General features: G+C 41.2%; 1 long non-coding RNA gene across 1 annotated transcript in view; it reads left to right on the forward strand.

The window, feature by feature from the left end:
* The window catches only part of LOC141046924 (uncharacterized), a 112,392-nt gene extending 99,212 nt beyond the window's left edge, over positions 1-13,180 (forward strand). The window contains exon 4 of the long non-coding RNA XR_012219698.1: positions 13,022-13,180. This is a non-coding gene — a long non-coding RNA (uncharacterized lncRNA). The remainder of the gene's footprint in view (positions 1-13,021) is intronic.
* Positions 13,181-16,871: the final 3,691 nt, after the last annotated feature.

A 16,871-nucleotide genomic window follows, 5' to 3' on the forward strand; every position in this document is an offset into this window, starting at 1 on the left:
ACGTTTCTGTTTATGGAACCTATTTGGAAAGTTGCTTGGACTTCTGCTGGGGACCACTAGAAAGGTAAAAAAGGCAAGTGAGCCATTCCTTTTTGAAGAGAACCTGCCATCTGAGTCATGCTGTCATGAAAAGGATTGGACATGTTGCGTTTCAACATGCCCAATCCTTGTATGTTGGGTATATCAGAAGGAATAGCTGTCAGCCAAAACTTTGGCCATTTTAAAGATACCTGGATCTTTTTACGTCTTTACTAATGAACCCTTCTTCATTCTTTGACGAGAAAGCACAGGCATGTATGATATTTCTATATGAAAGTGTTACGATTTTGGGAATCCTCATAGTGAAGAATATTGAAACGCTGCTCAAATCAAAGACTGAAGATTTAGATGTCCTCTTATTAGCATGGCCTCATTGGGTCTCGTCATGTCAGCCACCTCTGCATCAGCGCTGAGGTCAATGATTGGCTGCAGTGGCCAGATCATACTTTCCAACGCTACCGAAATGTCCAGGAAGATTCCAGACTCCCGTAAAAGTCAGCAAATCTTGAGGGCTCCACCAAACCTGGGCAAATCCTCTCTGAAATCAGACATTCTCTAATCAGGGAGGTGGTGAACGCGGAGTGGAGAGGCGGAGAACAGAGTGGAGAGGCGGGGAATGGTAAAGGGGTGTAGCTACATCCAAAAATTGTCTTTGGTGCATGGAACGCTTCACATATGATTTCTCCGCCCAAATCCTCGCCTTGAAAAGTTTGCAAGCAAGGGTGAAACGGCAGGAGAAAGTAAGCAGAGACCGGCGGGGAGCACCGGAGTTGAGTCGCTGGAACAACATGGCATTAATTGCATAAGTAATAGTTGTTTTACTTTACTGCAAAGAAAATTTAAGTAAAATCTCCCAAAATATAAGCCAGTATTCCTGGGCCCCGCTGCCTTTTTGCTTCCACCAGGCTGCTCTGCAGCGGTATACAGCAGATCTTTTAAATGTAGGTATAAAATCCAAGAAAGAAAAGGATCCAGCTTCCAATATATATATATATATATATATATATATATATATATAAAAAACATCAAATTTTATTTAATCCGTTAAAAAAGTGAAACAAATATACATACTTTGCAAAAATAATTACCAAAATTCGGACCTACATAAACCATCGCCGAAAGAAGAGTTCCAAGAATAACCTTAAAACCACTAACATTTTATTCATTATTTAAAATAACAAAAAATTTAAACATCAAAAAGCACCCAAACTAGGGGGATGTGCACTGCGGGTTAAATATCCGGCAGCTCATACACCACCACTAATTATAATCCCAAACTAGGTCCACAATCCATATAACATATATCCAATAGAATCAAATTCATAATATGGTGCTATATATCCACATTACATATGTACAATAGAATCAGGTCCACAATATAGCGCTAAGTATCCCCATAACATATGTACAATAAAATCAGGACATATTACCTGGGAAAGCAGGTTGCAGGTGAAGGCAGCAGAAACACCGTAATGACACGTCCCTCCTCACCCCGACGCGCGTTTCGCATCCAGCTTCTTCCGGGGGCGTGAAGGTAGAAGTGAATACCCTCCATAAAAACAAAAGCGTTTCGAACGCCACAGCATTTAGTGCTGGTATATACGGCTATATATACAGTACGCATGTTGAAATGCTACAGCAATATTAGTGCTGGTATATACACCTATATACGCATGTCGAAATGCTGCAGCATTCTTAGTTCTGGTATATACGTCTATATATAAGCATGTCGCTATGATGCAGCATTCTTAGTGCTGATATATATCAGCACAAAGAGCTTTTTAGTGTTCGAAACGCGTTAATTTTTATGGAGGATATTAACTTCTATCTTTTGAAAAGTATGTGTATTTTTTCACATTTTTAATGGATTAAATAAGATTTGATCTTTTTATATACCGTATATAGTGAAAGCTGGATCCTTTACCCTTCCTGGACATATCTACCCTAGATGCCATGCCGGGGCGTGCCGTCCAGGCTTCCCCCACTGGCTGGATTCATTTTGGAAAGGGTGAGCCGGATCACTTGGTATATTTTTTGACTTGCAGCAGCGTCCCACAATGGACCATATTCCGCACGGTCTAATTTTTTTTTCCTACCATGGAAACCAATGGGCATCATATGCCATATGAGGTATACAAGTGGAAACCTGGAGGAAGGGGGGACGCAATGTACAGTAGAAAGGGTCTGTGCTGATTTAGGTAGCAGCTCCTGTTTGGACATGGCTGATTGCATCCTGTTTGCACCCGCAGCTACTAATGGAAGGTAGATATGTACGGTAGCTATGGGATAAATGGGGGTCGGCCATGCACGTCGGGTGGGCTTCATTTGATGGGACACAATGCCTCCCTCAGCGCAGCAGGATACACATGCATGCTCAGATTGTCAGGTAGATTTGTGCAGTTTTGGAATATATCAGATGATTTTGTAACGCTCCATGTAATTCTTTTGAAGCGCTACTATAATTAGAGTTTTACATGGTATGACCCCACCAAAGACTGGAATTTCCTAAACTGTAGGTGTGTGAGAGCGCCCTCGGGGGCATACATGTGCCTATGTTGTAGAAAACCACCTGCTATGGTGTACAGGTCATGCTATAGAGTCCCGATACCACGAGCGCGACGTATTTATTAAAAATGGTCATTGTTGCCCATAGCAACCAATCAGAAAGCAGCTTTCATTTCTAAAACAGCTTTGGTAAAATAAAAGCTGCAATGTGATTGGTTGTTGTTATAGGAAACAGAACCAGTTTTGTTTTAGACGGTTTAAAAAAAAATTGTCGCACTATAGTTTGACGGTAGAGTCCCTATTCCCCCATCCGAGCTCTATAGACCCAGTGCCGGTAGATTTATCCAATACCCTAAATTAGACACCCCAATCTACTGGACAGATGCCACCACTACTATCCACCAGAAAATGAGACCCTTTATGTTGTCTCGCGAGGCGGCGGCGGTGTCGCTGTGAAGACCGGCAAGAAAATAGAATGTAAGGCAGATTTATCAAAACTGAGACAGAGATAAACGGCTTTGTTGCTCATAGCAACCCATCACAGCGCAGCTTTCATTTTGCCAGAGCTGTTTAAGAAATGAATCCTGCTCTGTGATTGGTTGCTACGGGCAACAGTTTTGCTAAACGTGGGCCTAGTAGTGCGATTAACACCTCTGCGACCCAATGTAGTAACTAGTCTGACCACCAAGTGTTGTGTTTCATGACTGGGGGAGAAACTGCTGGGAGTTGTACCTCACCTGAGACTTAACCCCTTCAGTATGGGGTGATTTAACCATTTTTGCTTTTTTTGAGGGAAGGGGGGGGTTTCCTCCCCTTCTTCCAAGAGCCATAACTTTTTCATTTTTGCATCCACGTAGCCATTTATGGGATAGTTTTTGGCAGGACGGGTTGTTGTTTTATATGACACCATTTACAGAAAAGCAGGGAAAAAATCCAAGTTCGGTGGAAAAAAATGTAACTCCGCCACACTTTTTTTTGGCTTGTGTTTTTTCGTTGCGCAGTAAAAATATCCCGTCACTATTATTCTTCAGGTCGGTATGGTTACACCGATACCAAACATGCAAAGTTTTTTTTTTATATATTTTGGTGGTTAGAAGGAATACAAAGGAATTTTGTAAAAGTAAAATTTAGTTTGTGTCACCCCAAATGTTTAATTTTTTGGTGGACGGAGCTGTGTCATGGCTTGGTTTTAGCGCAACCATACAGCGTTTTTATTGATACTATTTCGGGGAACATAGGATGTTTTGATCACTTTTTGTGGCTTTTTTTTTTTTACAGGAAAGTGAATGACTGGACTATGACATTTCTGGGGTTTCAAATTTTTCCGTTTTAGCTTTCATTTTATGGCATAAATATTTTAGATTTTATTGGTTTGGGAACGTTTGTGAGTGTAAATAAAAAAGAATTCCCAACACATAAGAAATCGTACAGATTTGTAACCTGTATGTCACAGTAGCATCATCTTGCTACTTTCAGCATTGAACAATCTTTCTGTTGCGAGTTTGTCATGTCCCCCTGGAAGACCTGGAGCTAAACGGTCACGTCCTGTAATGAATCGCAGGTCTTCTTTAGAGATGATGTGATTTGCGTCCCATATTAAATGGATTGTTTTCTCTGGTGCTGAAAAGGTTAACAAATTTTTCTATGCTGGTCAGAAACATGCAGCTCCATTTCAGCTGCTTCTGATCTGGCAATTACCTCTTCCTATAAAAACTGGTCTCTTGTCCCTGCTGGTGAAAGATTTGTCTTCCTGTGCTGTGTGCTAAAGCTAAGTGGTTGGAGTGGAGTTATTGTAGTAGTATTCTGTGTTTTGCTGTAGTACGCGTATGTTTATCTTCTGGTCCCTGTTCCCATTTGGTTTATTCTTCCCTGTCCCTATCGTCCTCCCTATTGTTGGTTAGTGCTTTTGTATGATAGAGGTTTTCTGTTATCCCTGTTTTGTCTTTGTGTCTTGTTACGTTACGTTTCTGTCCTATGCCTCATGGGATAGAGAAGGGAACAGATAAGGGTTTTAGAGGAGCCTAGTAAGTTCGGAGACTCGAGCCTCTATCCCTTCAAGAATACCCTGGGGCAGGGATAGTTAGGGTTCCAGATACAGTTTGAGGCCCCCTTCCTGACCATAGACCGTCACAGCATGACAGTTTCACCGCTGGTGTGCCATCTTTGGTCGCTTGGCGAGTCTCATGACATAAGGAAATTGGGTTTTGCTCAGCTGTAAAGAAGTTCTCCTTTGCCCAATGTAGATCGGATTGATATGTAGATAATGGTTGAACAAATAGTTTGCACGATATTTCCTCACTTTGTCATCTTTTTCTTCTTCCTTTTACGTTCCCCATCCCTTTGCATTGCAAACTCCAGACCAGTCTCTGGATCCATACCGGGCCACCTTCCCATTAACCAGGAATGATAAAGGAGTCATTTCTTATATGCAAATTTTAAGCCGTTTCAAAGAAACCTGACATTCCGAATTGTATGGAATCGTGATGAACAGCGGCCTGTTCTGCCGGCTGAAATTCCCTTTATTATGCCCGAAAATGGCATTCTAGTCTGAAACTGCAGAAAGATGGGTCTAACACTGGTAATTAGCAGAGTGACAGTCATTGTAACTGAGCTGCCAATTCAAGATGGATGCAGCGGGGTTATCTGTAGTGTCAGTGCAGTCACAAGGACTAACCTCGGAATTCCACCTTTGAAAACAAAATCCATGGATCTGAAAGCATTCTTTCTTCCCTGTGTGTCGGCTATGGATGTTCTCACCTGTCAAATTACCAGCCTTCTGTATATCCTTGCTGAAGCCGGCTGCATTCCTGCAGACTCCTGAGCCTTTTGTTTCGCCCTTAGACAATCTGAATTAAAATATACACAAGATAAAGTTTACAAAGTGGATGACCTTCCTGTTTGGAGGCAACAGTTTGAGGTTGGGGCACAATCGAGGTCTGGAGAAGACATAGCATATCTGAAATCCCAGAAGATCTCAATATTTGCAAGGGTATTGACTGGATATATTACCCAGTCCTCAAATTTTCAATCCTGGTCCTTTGTCTCTAGAGGGATTCATGCCATCCCTTTCTAAGACAATCTGCATCGTTCTAATCGAATCAAAACGTTATTTTTGGCTCCAACAGATTTTTTTAAAGGGTCATTTATACCTCGGACCACCATGACTCCCACTGATACGTAGAAGAGGGCTCATATGATCCATTGGAATGCCGCAGTGGCCACATGTTATGCACCGGGACTGGGACCGGGCTCTATGACATCCTTTTGCTATGGACAGCTTCTTTTGCTCTTTTGTATGGCGCGATCCAATGAAGTCACACTCTTAAGTTTTAGAGTCTAAGACCTTACATGCCAGCTCAGTTTTCAGCTTGCCACCTGAGTATTCAGGTAGTTGACGTATTCGCTACTGTGGAGTTTTACAGCTGGTCCATTCCATTTTTTACCATGCGATATACACAGCTCTGCTAAACATTGTGGAAATCTACGATACTGCTGTCCAGCTCGCTCGGCATTGTGCCGCATGACATGCCGAGCTAAGCCATATCACTGGCTCTGCTACACTGCTGATTGGTTCAGTCTTGAACTCCCATAACACACCCAGCTTTGCTACATCGTTGAGTCTTGTTATCGGTTCTGCCTCGGAATCTGCAACATACCCAGCTCTGTATCAGGGCTGTGCTATTCCTCTGGCCAGTACTAACCAGGACTCAGTGATTGCCTCAACTCAGCTTCATCGAATCCTAGGTTCCAGTTCCTCACCTCCAGTTGCCATTCAACCACAACAGCCTACGTTGCCCAACCAAGACCACCCTGCTGCACCAAAGTTATCTGACCATGCTGCATATCTGCTCTTCCGGTCCAAGGATCCAGTTCAAATAACACCATGAATGCACATAACCCCTCCATTCATTTTATATAATAAGACTGCTGTAAAAAGCCGAGCACTATCCGTCGCGCAGCACCATAGACATTGAATAGAGCTGAGCCATGCGTGCGCTGCCAGTGCTCCATTCCACTGGACCTTATCAGAACCCTGTTCTTTTGTGGTTCGAGCTGTCGGACCCTCATGGTTCAGCACATTAATGCAAAACACCATTGGTGTACCGTCAGAAATAGAGCGGAAGCTAGGCAAAAATGTGGCAAATGTGATAAATATGGCTCCTAATGGTAGAACCCTATCCTTTCAATATAATGTCTCAAAACGGACAAGTCCTTTAACTGTATTTTCCAATATTACTTTTCATTTTAGAAATTGTGTCCCAATTCAATATGATGCAATTTAAGAATTTAATTAGGATTAAATCGTTTACACCATGGCGTTGATTCCGATTCTGGTCACTTGACCCATGTGGGCGACTCTGTTACATTCTGCCTCTCAATCACATGCCATTTATTGCACATGTGATCTCTGCAATGGGTAGCACTAAGTGGGACGGATACGGCCCACCGCAGCGCCACCGTAGCGCATGCGCTAACAAATAATGCCTGCGCGTGATCTGATGTAAAATACAATGTCAGCCGGCCTGTATTCAGAAGCTAAAGAGATTGTCCAACGCTAAAAAAAAAAATAACCTGCGTTTAGGATAAGCCATCAATATCTGATTAGTGAAGGTCTGACTCTAGGCATCCCGCCTATAAGCTGATTAAAGGCCCATTATAATCCTTCTTCATACTTTTTTAAGCTGGAATCGCACATACAGCTTTCAGTTTTTGAGGCAAAGAATAAAAGCAGGAATTATATTTCTCTAAAAACTGCATGTTGTGATCCATTTGGGCAGACAGCTAGATGGATGGATGAATGGATGGATGAATAGATAATAGATAAATAATACATAATAAATAAATAATAGACAGATAATAGATAATACATGATAGATAATAGACAGACAGCTAGATAATAGATTGATAATACATAATAAACAGATAATAGATAATACATAATACATAGATAATATGTAGATGATAGCTAGATAATATGTAGATAATACATAGATAAATAAATAATAAATGGATAATAGATAGTAAAGTCTTAACTTAAAAAAAAACAAAACAGATTAGCCCTGGAGAGTGAGCTCCAGTAAAGCTCATTCATATGTATATAAGGGGCATGGGGTGGTCCGGTGGAGGCAAACATCAGTGAGCTGCAAGTAAATACTTCTGTACAGTTAATTAATAGTCCATTTGTGGTCTGAAAACAAACTTTGGTTTTCCATCATTTCGTCGGTGGTTTATGCTTGAAGTGGAATAATTACAACCTGTCCTTTCAGTGCAGCTCTTGAGCTGTTTGGTTCCTTGATGGTCTACACTCGTTTACATCTATAGTCTACAGACCTCATATACAGTAGTGTTAAAAAATGGGAACAATGTGCAAAGTCCAACTTAGGTCGGGTTCATATAGGGACCACAATGCTTAAACTTGTTGTAATCTCGGGTTTGTAGACTTACGTTCAGCCCCGACATTGGGGTCTATATATGGACCATGAAATAAGGGCGTCTGAACCCAGCCTCACAAACACTCTAGACTTTAGGGTATCATTTAAGCAAAAGGATTAACCATACTCAACTACATACAAAAATTAGGTAATAGAGGTTTGGCCGCACTTCACCCACTTACAGGTATTGTCTATTTAGATCAGGCTATTTTTTTTGTTTAAAGAAGGGACGCCTAACAAAAAAGCTAATCTTAGGTCGGGCATTGCTAGGAACCCCAGTAATCAACGTCAATCTGAGAGAGACTTCTGCAGTATGCAGTAGGTGTTTGATTCTGCTACAGCACTCTCAGAGGGGACTTTAGGTATCGCACAAGCCCCATTTAAAATAATGGACTGTCTGAGTAATGTGATGTTATATTGGGTCCTCCAGAAGAAGAGAGATTCCTTGTAGATATTTTCCTCTCTGGTTGATGAATTAGGGTATTGATGAATTGCAAGTAGTCCCCAAAGTCGATTCCAAATAGGGTAGTCCTTTATACCAGAGCATAGGCCCTCTCCTCTGGTGGGCTTTTCGAAGACCTAAAAGAGTTAGCGGACAAGTCACGAAACAATTTGCATGATAAATATGTAAATACAAATAAATATGGTGTAAAAGTTTGTAACGTGGGAAAATTTTTTACAAACTTTTGACTCAACTTTTGGGACATCAACTTAATAAATTTTTGTCATGTGGTGAAAGTGGTCTTGTGGTGATCACAACCTGACAAATTCATTATTATTGGTGTAAATTATGACAAAAATGTTGTCAAGTCCATATCCGAAGTACATCTCTTACACCTCTTAACGAATTTGGGAAATCTTACTCTGGTGGTCTCTGGATCGAGACTAGAGTAGAAAATGCCAGTCTTGATGAATTGACCCCTTCCTCTCTAATTTTTCTAGCGCCACTTACCAAATAAAGCTGAATTCTGATTGGTGAACAGGAAAAGCACTGTTTCCCGTGGGGATAGCTGTGATCCATGAGGCCCACGCCGCCATTTACATTTAGCGAACGGAACTGTTTACGCATAACTGGAAGTAATTGGGGAAAAAAAAAAAACAACCTGATTATGAGCTTTCCCCCAGCTTGAGTCCGTCCTGGTCACTACATATTTGCCCCTAGGCCTGTTTTTAAAGATCATTTGAATAATGGCCCCCTGTAAGATATCAACGTGTAACTCATTTAGCTGTCAAACATCTGAGCCGGGGCTCATTTTGGCGACATTATGTTGTATATCTTACCCACAATCTGGCTTTCATTTGACTCACATTTAAGGATAAACACTGTGACAGGGTTATTGCTGGCAGGTCTGGGTAAGATTTGCAAAGTGAGCTTGGCCTAGGGGCATTTATTGCAGTAACACTATCTTCCGCCCCCCCCCCTCAAAAAATAAAAAAAATTCCAAAAAGACAAAAATGCCCTTTTTTTGCCCGACGCAAGCTTTTTAGCTTTTCTTTCGAGATCAATAAAGTTTAGTGCATTGACTGCTCTTTAAAGAAGGAGCTCCCCCTCCAATTGAAAAGGAAAGAAAAGCCAACGTTGAATGAAGCTTTACGGTCAAGAGACAGGATGAGTTTATCTTCTATTGGGTTTAATTAAAGGACTCATACATGTGTTTTCCATAACAAAGCCTGACCACAGGGTAATTGATCCGCGGCCGGACAATATGTATTGGGCCGTTTCCATTCATTACTAGCGGCTTTTCCATTAACTGAAGGTGTTACATTATGGCCCTATGGAGAGACATTAGAGGTAGGCACACTCTTTTGTGTGTTACTGGGTAACCTCCTTTCCCCTTTTCCTTGTGCTGTCTGGGACTATTTATTATGTCTCTCTCAGAGCAGACCTCTCGGATGCACATGTGGTTCCCATTGACTTGATATGATTACATTTTTATGAATGATACATGGTGTTTCGTATCTGTTACGCCCTCTCATGTTCTGGCTTCTTGAGCATAGACTTGTAGGAATTTGATCAATGAAATTATTAGCTATCGGGGGGGGGGGGGGGTAATGTTCGCTGTACAGAAGGATGAAAAGGTTTGAAGAGTTAATTGCGGAAATTCCAAGTGCATAAATATTCCTTTTGGAGAAAAATCTGGTCTGGCTAATATTCTAATAGTCCTGTTGCAACGGTCGGACATTGACTGGTAGGTACCTCCAATAGGTGCTACGAAAAAGGCAGTTTTCAGTCCAACTAAGCAAGAACTAATTTGCCTACCTTTTTCCCAGTGAGCAATGCCTGGCCTGTTAAGGTCCCCATACATATCAGATAAAAGTCCGCTTGCATGGACGAAACGGCAAAACAAGGGATTATTCACTGGCCGGCCAATGAAAAACCAATGAACGTTGATTGTCATTCAAAATCCTAGAGATGAACAGATCGATTCACGGGACTCAGGTCCATCTGCCAGGATATCTCTTGTCCAAATAGCTTATTTCGATTACAATAAATGATCGTCTGATTTTCCGGCGAAACAAAGGATTGTTCATTGGCCGACCTATGGTAGAACAATTAACGATCGTTGCCATTCCAAAGACAAGAGCTGGTCAGATAAATTCATGGGACTCTGGTCCATCAGCCAGGACTTTGTTGTCCAAATGGTTGATTTTGATTATAACAAATGATCATCGACGGTCTCGGCAAAACAAAGGATTGTTTATTGATCAACCAATGGCCGGTCAATGAAAATTTGTTGCCTTCAAAAGACTAGAGATAGGTGGATCGAATTGCAATACTCTGGTCCATTGGCCAGGTCAGTAGTCTATGGTCACTGGGCAAGAAGCTCGTGACTCTCTTACCTTCCGGGATCCCTGGCACAACTTTTGATTAGCCGGTCTGGCGTGGCGTCATCTGTGCCTCACATGACAGTAATGATGTTGTGCCAATCAAACTAATAAAAAGTCATTCCGTGGATCCCGTAAAATATGAGATTGGCAACCTCCCGCGAAGTGATGTAGTCTATGATCACTTCGCGGGAGGTTGTCCTGTAGACAGGGCCGATGAATCTGAGTCCTGCAAATCGGTCTGCCCATTTCTACAAAAGAACAATCAGGGATGTCGGATTTTTTTGGGGGGGTCAATCATAAGCACTAGTTATATAGTCACTCAAAAAAATCCAACACAGACAATACAGCCTGAAATTGAGGGTTTTTTTCCCGCCTATGTTCACCATTGCTTTCTGTGTATTCACATTTGTAATTTTTATGAATTTGAGGGATATTATCATCCAAGAAAACCTGTAGACAAACCCATGTGTGCACCATTGACGGCCCGCCGGGGGCTCCAGGAAACCACATAATATATGCTTCATTCACAGTAAGTGTGAAGACTCAGCAGCCACAAATAAGGAGACTCTGCTCCATGGCTCTTACAGGCTTAATGTAATTATAGTCAATTAGACACTGGCAAAACGGAGAACAAGTCATCAGGCTTATCCTTCTCCGGGCCTGGAGGTCATGTTTTTTTATCCTCTGTATTGCATGTAATGCAAAGAACAACAGTAAAAATGACATTACTGTCGTACATAAACAGGTCATAAAGTCTGTTTTTACGTATGTCTGCTAAAGGTTAATCTTAAAGCCTGCGACTTAAAGGGGTTGTCTGCTTCAGAAAATCTATTTTCATATTCTCTATTTGGGAATTCCAAGCATCTCTCTTTCTCCGGAGGACCCAGGGGGAGCATGGTGGCTCAGTGGTTAGCACTGCAGCCTTGCAGCGCTGGAGCCCTGGGTTCGAATCCCCACCAAGGACAACATCTGCAAGGAGTTTGTATGTTCTCCCCGTGTTTGCGTGGGTTTCCTCCGGGTTTCCTCCCACATTCCAAAGGCATACTGATAGGGAATTTAGATTGTGACAGTGATGATAATGTGTGCAAACTGTAAAGCGCTGCGGAATATGTTACCGCTATATAAAAATAAAGATTATTATTGATTTCAGTGCCCACCATGCAATACTTTGTTTTCCCTCCGGGAGTGCTACAGGGGAATTAAACACTTTCTATTGATTTCTTTAAAAATGACAGCTGATAAAAAAAAGGTCCCAGCGATAAGACATCAACATTTTTTTTTCTGCATGAACTTTACTTAAAAAAAAAAAAAAGTATTTATCCACATGAAACAAATCCTTATTATTTTATGAACAAAGTAAAAAAAATATATTATTGGAGCTGAATGGAGGAAACATGAAGTAATTAAAGGGCATATTTCATCAGGATCAAGCCTTGAAAGCCGTCTATATGGGCACGCAGGTCATTGAAAGTTGAATAAATTGATACCTTTATATCTGCAATCTAATGTTTTATGCCAGCGAAATCCACATTTTTCTTAATATGTAAATGAGCTGTTAAGATCTATGGGCTGGACATAGATCTCTCCGAGAATCTCCCTCTAGAGCTTATTTTAAGTAAAAGGGGACGTGAACCAAGCAATAACTGGCATTCTGTCCCCCCTGATCTCGATATCTAACACTGGTAATGCTCGCTTTCATCTAAAATAAGCTCTGGAAGCAGATTTTCGTTGAGATCTATATTCGGCCCATAGATCTTAACAGCTCATTTACATATTAAGAAAAATGTGGATTTCTCTGGCATAAGACATCAGACCGCAGATATAAAGGTGTCATTTTATTCAGCTTTCTATGACATGTATGCCCCTATAGACGACTTAGGAGGGTTGATCCTATTGACAGTGCCATTTATTGGTAAGAAAAACTAATTTAAAATAGAAAAAATGTATATTTTCTACAATTGTTCATCTGTGTATTTATGTTCAGGGTTGTGTATTGTATTTGCACATTTTATTATGCCTTCTGATTGTATACCATACGGTGTAATAATGATATTACAAATATTAGGACCAGGTCTTATCCCACGTTTTCAGGCGTCAATAAACGCAAATATTGTTCCAAAAAAAAAAAGTGAATTTCAGATTAAAATAAATTTCCAAAACATTTTATTTTGATATGGATTTTTAATAATTTTCTGCTTTTCTTCTTGTCTCTGCAGGCGGATCTGAGATTGTGAAGGATTCCCAAGAATCTGTCTCCGTTTTTGGAGGTTGCTCCCCGGTAATTGGATCACTTAGAGCCGCTGTTTTTCTTTCTGGAAGGCACTTGGTGTATGCTTGTCTCGTAACAATAAAATAAACACATCTCAACACATGGAGCAGGGGCTACAAGCCTGGAAGCCTCATTAGCCAGCTCTGAGCTATCTCACAGATTGCAGCGGCCCTGGGATTAGGCCTCACTGTTTGATCTTATCTGAGAATGTCAAACACCCCCTCCAGAATAATTCCCCTCCTCAAGTGACTTGTCAGTGGGTAAAGGCTGCAACACTTCGCTTTCCTTGTGGGTGGCTTTCTGCATCTGAATAATGTGATCTATACATTTATTTGTATTATACAAACGGTGGATAGATAGATAGATAATGCATAGATAATACATAGATAATACATAATGGTAGATAACAGATAGATAATAGATAGATAATAGATAATACATAATGATAGATAATACATAATGATAGATAATACATAATGGTAGATAACAGATAGATAATAGATAGATAATAGATAATACATAATGATAGATAATACATAATGATAGATAACAGATAGATAATAGATAGATAATACATAATGATAGATAATAGATAAATAGATAGATAATAGATAGATGATAGATAAATCATACATGATAAATAGATAGAAATATAATGGATAAATAATAGATAATACATAGATAATTGATAGATAACACTGGTCAACAGCATTTTTGGTGCCAAAGATATTTCATCGAATTTAGGGTATTTTTGGGGTGCTGATTCTGAATATGTCATCAGTTTTGCCAGATTGGCTCAAGTTTTTGAGATTTTTGGTATCTTATTTATAGCACTTGTTGGTAAATGCGACGCATCATCTCATTAATTTCTTTGGATTAGTACTTGAACTGAGCAGTTCTCAATATAGTTTTGTGTTAATTAGTGTTCTAAAAGTTTGTTCATAGCTTGATTTTTGCACTAACTTTATGTTGTTGTCTGTTTTCCAGTGAAAAGCATGAACTCATCATGAAGAAGTTGTCTTAACGATCCAGACTCATTCTGTTACATTTGTGGTGAATATACACTGCCAAAACATAGAAGAAACATAACAGACTTCGTAAAAAAAGTGTATTTTGCCTATTTTGGGGTTATGCTTGGGGACCAAGACAAGTTTTGGGCACCACACATAGTGTGCAAAGCATGTATCGAATTATTACAAAAATGGAGCAAAGGACAAAGAAAAAGCTTCAAATTTGGTGTTCCAATGGTGTGGAGAGAGCCAAAAAATCATCATGATGACTGTTATTTATGGTAAACACAGGTACAGGCACATCTTCACAATGAGGGACAGGCCTTCTTGCAGATTCCATGTTACTCCCATTTTCGTTTCTTATGCTTATTGAATCCTTGCACTTGCACTGCACAGAAATAACAGTCATCATGATGATTTTTTGGCTCTCTCCACACCATTGGAACACCAAATTTGAAGCTTTTTCTTTGTCCTTTGCTCCATTTTCGTAATAATTCGATACATGCTTTGCACACTATGTGTGGTGCCCAAAACTTGTCTTGGTCCCCAAGCATAACCCCAAAATAGGCAAAATACACTTTTTTTACGAAGTGTGTTATGTTTCTTCTATGTTTTGGCAGTGTATATTCACCACAAATGTAACAGAATGAGTCTGGATCGTTAAGACAACTTCTTCATGATGAGTTCATGCTTTTCACTGGAAAACAGACAACAACATAAAGTTAGTGCAAAAATCAAGCTATGAACAAACTTTTAGAACACTAATTAACACAAAACTATATTGAGAACTGCTCAGTTCAAGTACTAATCCAAAGAAATTAATGAGATGATGCGTCGCATTTACCAACAAGTGCTATAAATAAGATACCAAAAATCTCAAAAACTTGAGCCAATCTGGCAAAACTGATGACATATTCAGAATCAGCACCCCAAAAATACCCCAAATTCATTAAAATATTTTGGACACCAGAAAAAAAATTTTTTTTCGTTGACCTGTGTAATTAACAGATAGATAATGTATAGATAGATGATAGATAGATAATAGATAAATAGATAGATAGATAACAGATAGATAATAGATAGATAATTGATAGATAATAGATAGATAACAGATGATACATAATAGATAGATAGATAGATAGATAATAGATAGATATTAGATAGATAATAGATGCAGAGCTGTAACAAGGTTTTTCCTTCACATTTAGGGTCCCGTTTCACTTAGCGACACACCAGCGATCCCGATAACGATACGACCTGTAAGCATCGCTGGTGCGTCGCTACATGGTCGTTAGTAAGCTGTCAAGCAGACAGATCTACTCAATGACGCAGCAACGATCCGGCGATCCCTGTAACGACCTCGGCAGTCGTTGGTACCTTGTTACACAGCAGCTACTCTGACGACTCCTGCCTGTGTCCCTGAGTTCTGCGTCGACAACGAGGTTGATCGTCGGCGTCAAACACAGCGATGCGCGTTGGCCAGCGGGACGCTGACGATGAAAAAATGGCCCAGGACATTCGAGCACGATCAGCAACATCGCAGAGGGGGCCCGGTCACCGCTATGTGTCACACGTAGCGAGATCGCTGGCGAAGTTGCTGTTGCTTCACAAAATCTGTGACGTTTCAGCAATGTCGCTAACAATCTCGCTATGTGAGATGGGGCCTTTAGCAATTGGATGCTTGCCCTGCCCTCATGTTGTTTCTACTCCCTGGCATAGCAACTTGTTAGAGTCAGAACCCCCCGATATTCAGCAAATGCTCTGGTTGCCCCCATTGCTGCGCCCCTCAGTACACAGATATTTTCATTTTCTATGGACAGGATACATAATTCAGATATTTTGGGCCTCAGAATCTCTTAAGGGCCTGTCACACTAAGCAATATCGCTAGCAATATTGCTATAACGTCACTGGTTACCTCCAACCGGCTCCCCCGCTGGTTATCGCTGATCGCGCGAGAACGTCCTGGGCCGTTTCTCGTCGTCAGCTTCCTGCTGGGCTTCCTGTGGCACCGACGTGCGTGGACGCGGGCGGGAGGACGTCAGGATCGCCTAGTGTGACAGGTAAGTAACGACCCCCGACCGCTGCTATGTTGCTGGTGAGATCTGCCTGTGTGGCAGCTCACTAGCGACCACTTAGCGATGCACCAGCGATCCTGACAGGGTCATATCGCTGGTCGGGATCGCTGGTGCATCGCTAAGTGTGACAGCACCTTTACGCTCACGTCTATCTGTGGCTGATAATGCATTGACCTAGACATGAGTTAATTGTCGGCGGGTCGCCACTCCATTGTACCATGACCTTCCTCAGGATGAGCAGTAGGGGCCATCGTGCTATGAAGCCTTTGCCGACACGCATATTGGTGGTTACAATAGTGAACCACCGGTCTCACCGGCCACCGGTAACTGCTCGCGCCACATCCGGTAACTTCCTGCCGGAGACCACATTATAGAAATATATCTACAGTCACAAATTTCAGCGCATTGACCTCAATGTGAAGCCGACACATGAAGAAGTTCTCCATGTTGTATGGGCAATACAGTCATAAAGTTTTACAACCCCCCAGTGGTCCTCAGGGTCATCATCTACAGGAAGCAACAGTGTGGCGGTAATTCCCACAGACTTGACCCCGACTGATGGGGCTCTTCAGTCATGGTGTAATGGCTCTTCCAGACCAGGTGTAAAAAAAATAAATAATAATATGGGGAAAACCTGTTACCCTTCACTCTTCAGAGCTGCTCCTCAGAGACTTCTTCTGTAAGAGACCCTCACCGTTGAGCCACTTCCAA

Source organism: Dendrobates tinctorius, unplaced genomic scaffold (genome assembly GCF_039654945.1).
Source record: "Dendrobates tinctorius isolate UK_male_01 unplaced genomic scaffold, ASM3965494v1 ptg000124l, whole genome shotgun sequence".
In the NCBI taxonomy this organism is placed as follows: domain Eukaryota; kingdom Metazoa; phylum Chordata; class Amphibia; order Anura; family Dendrobatidae; genus Dendrobates; species Dendrobates tinctorius.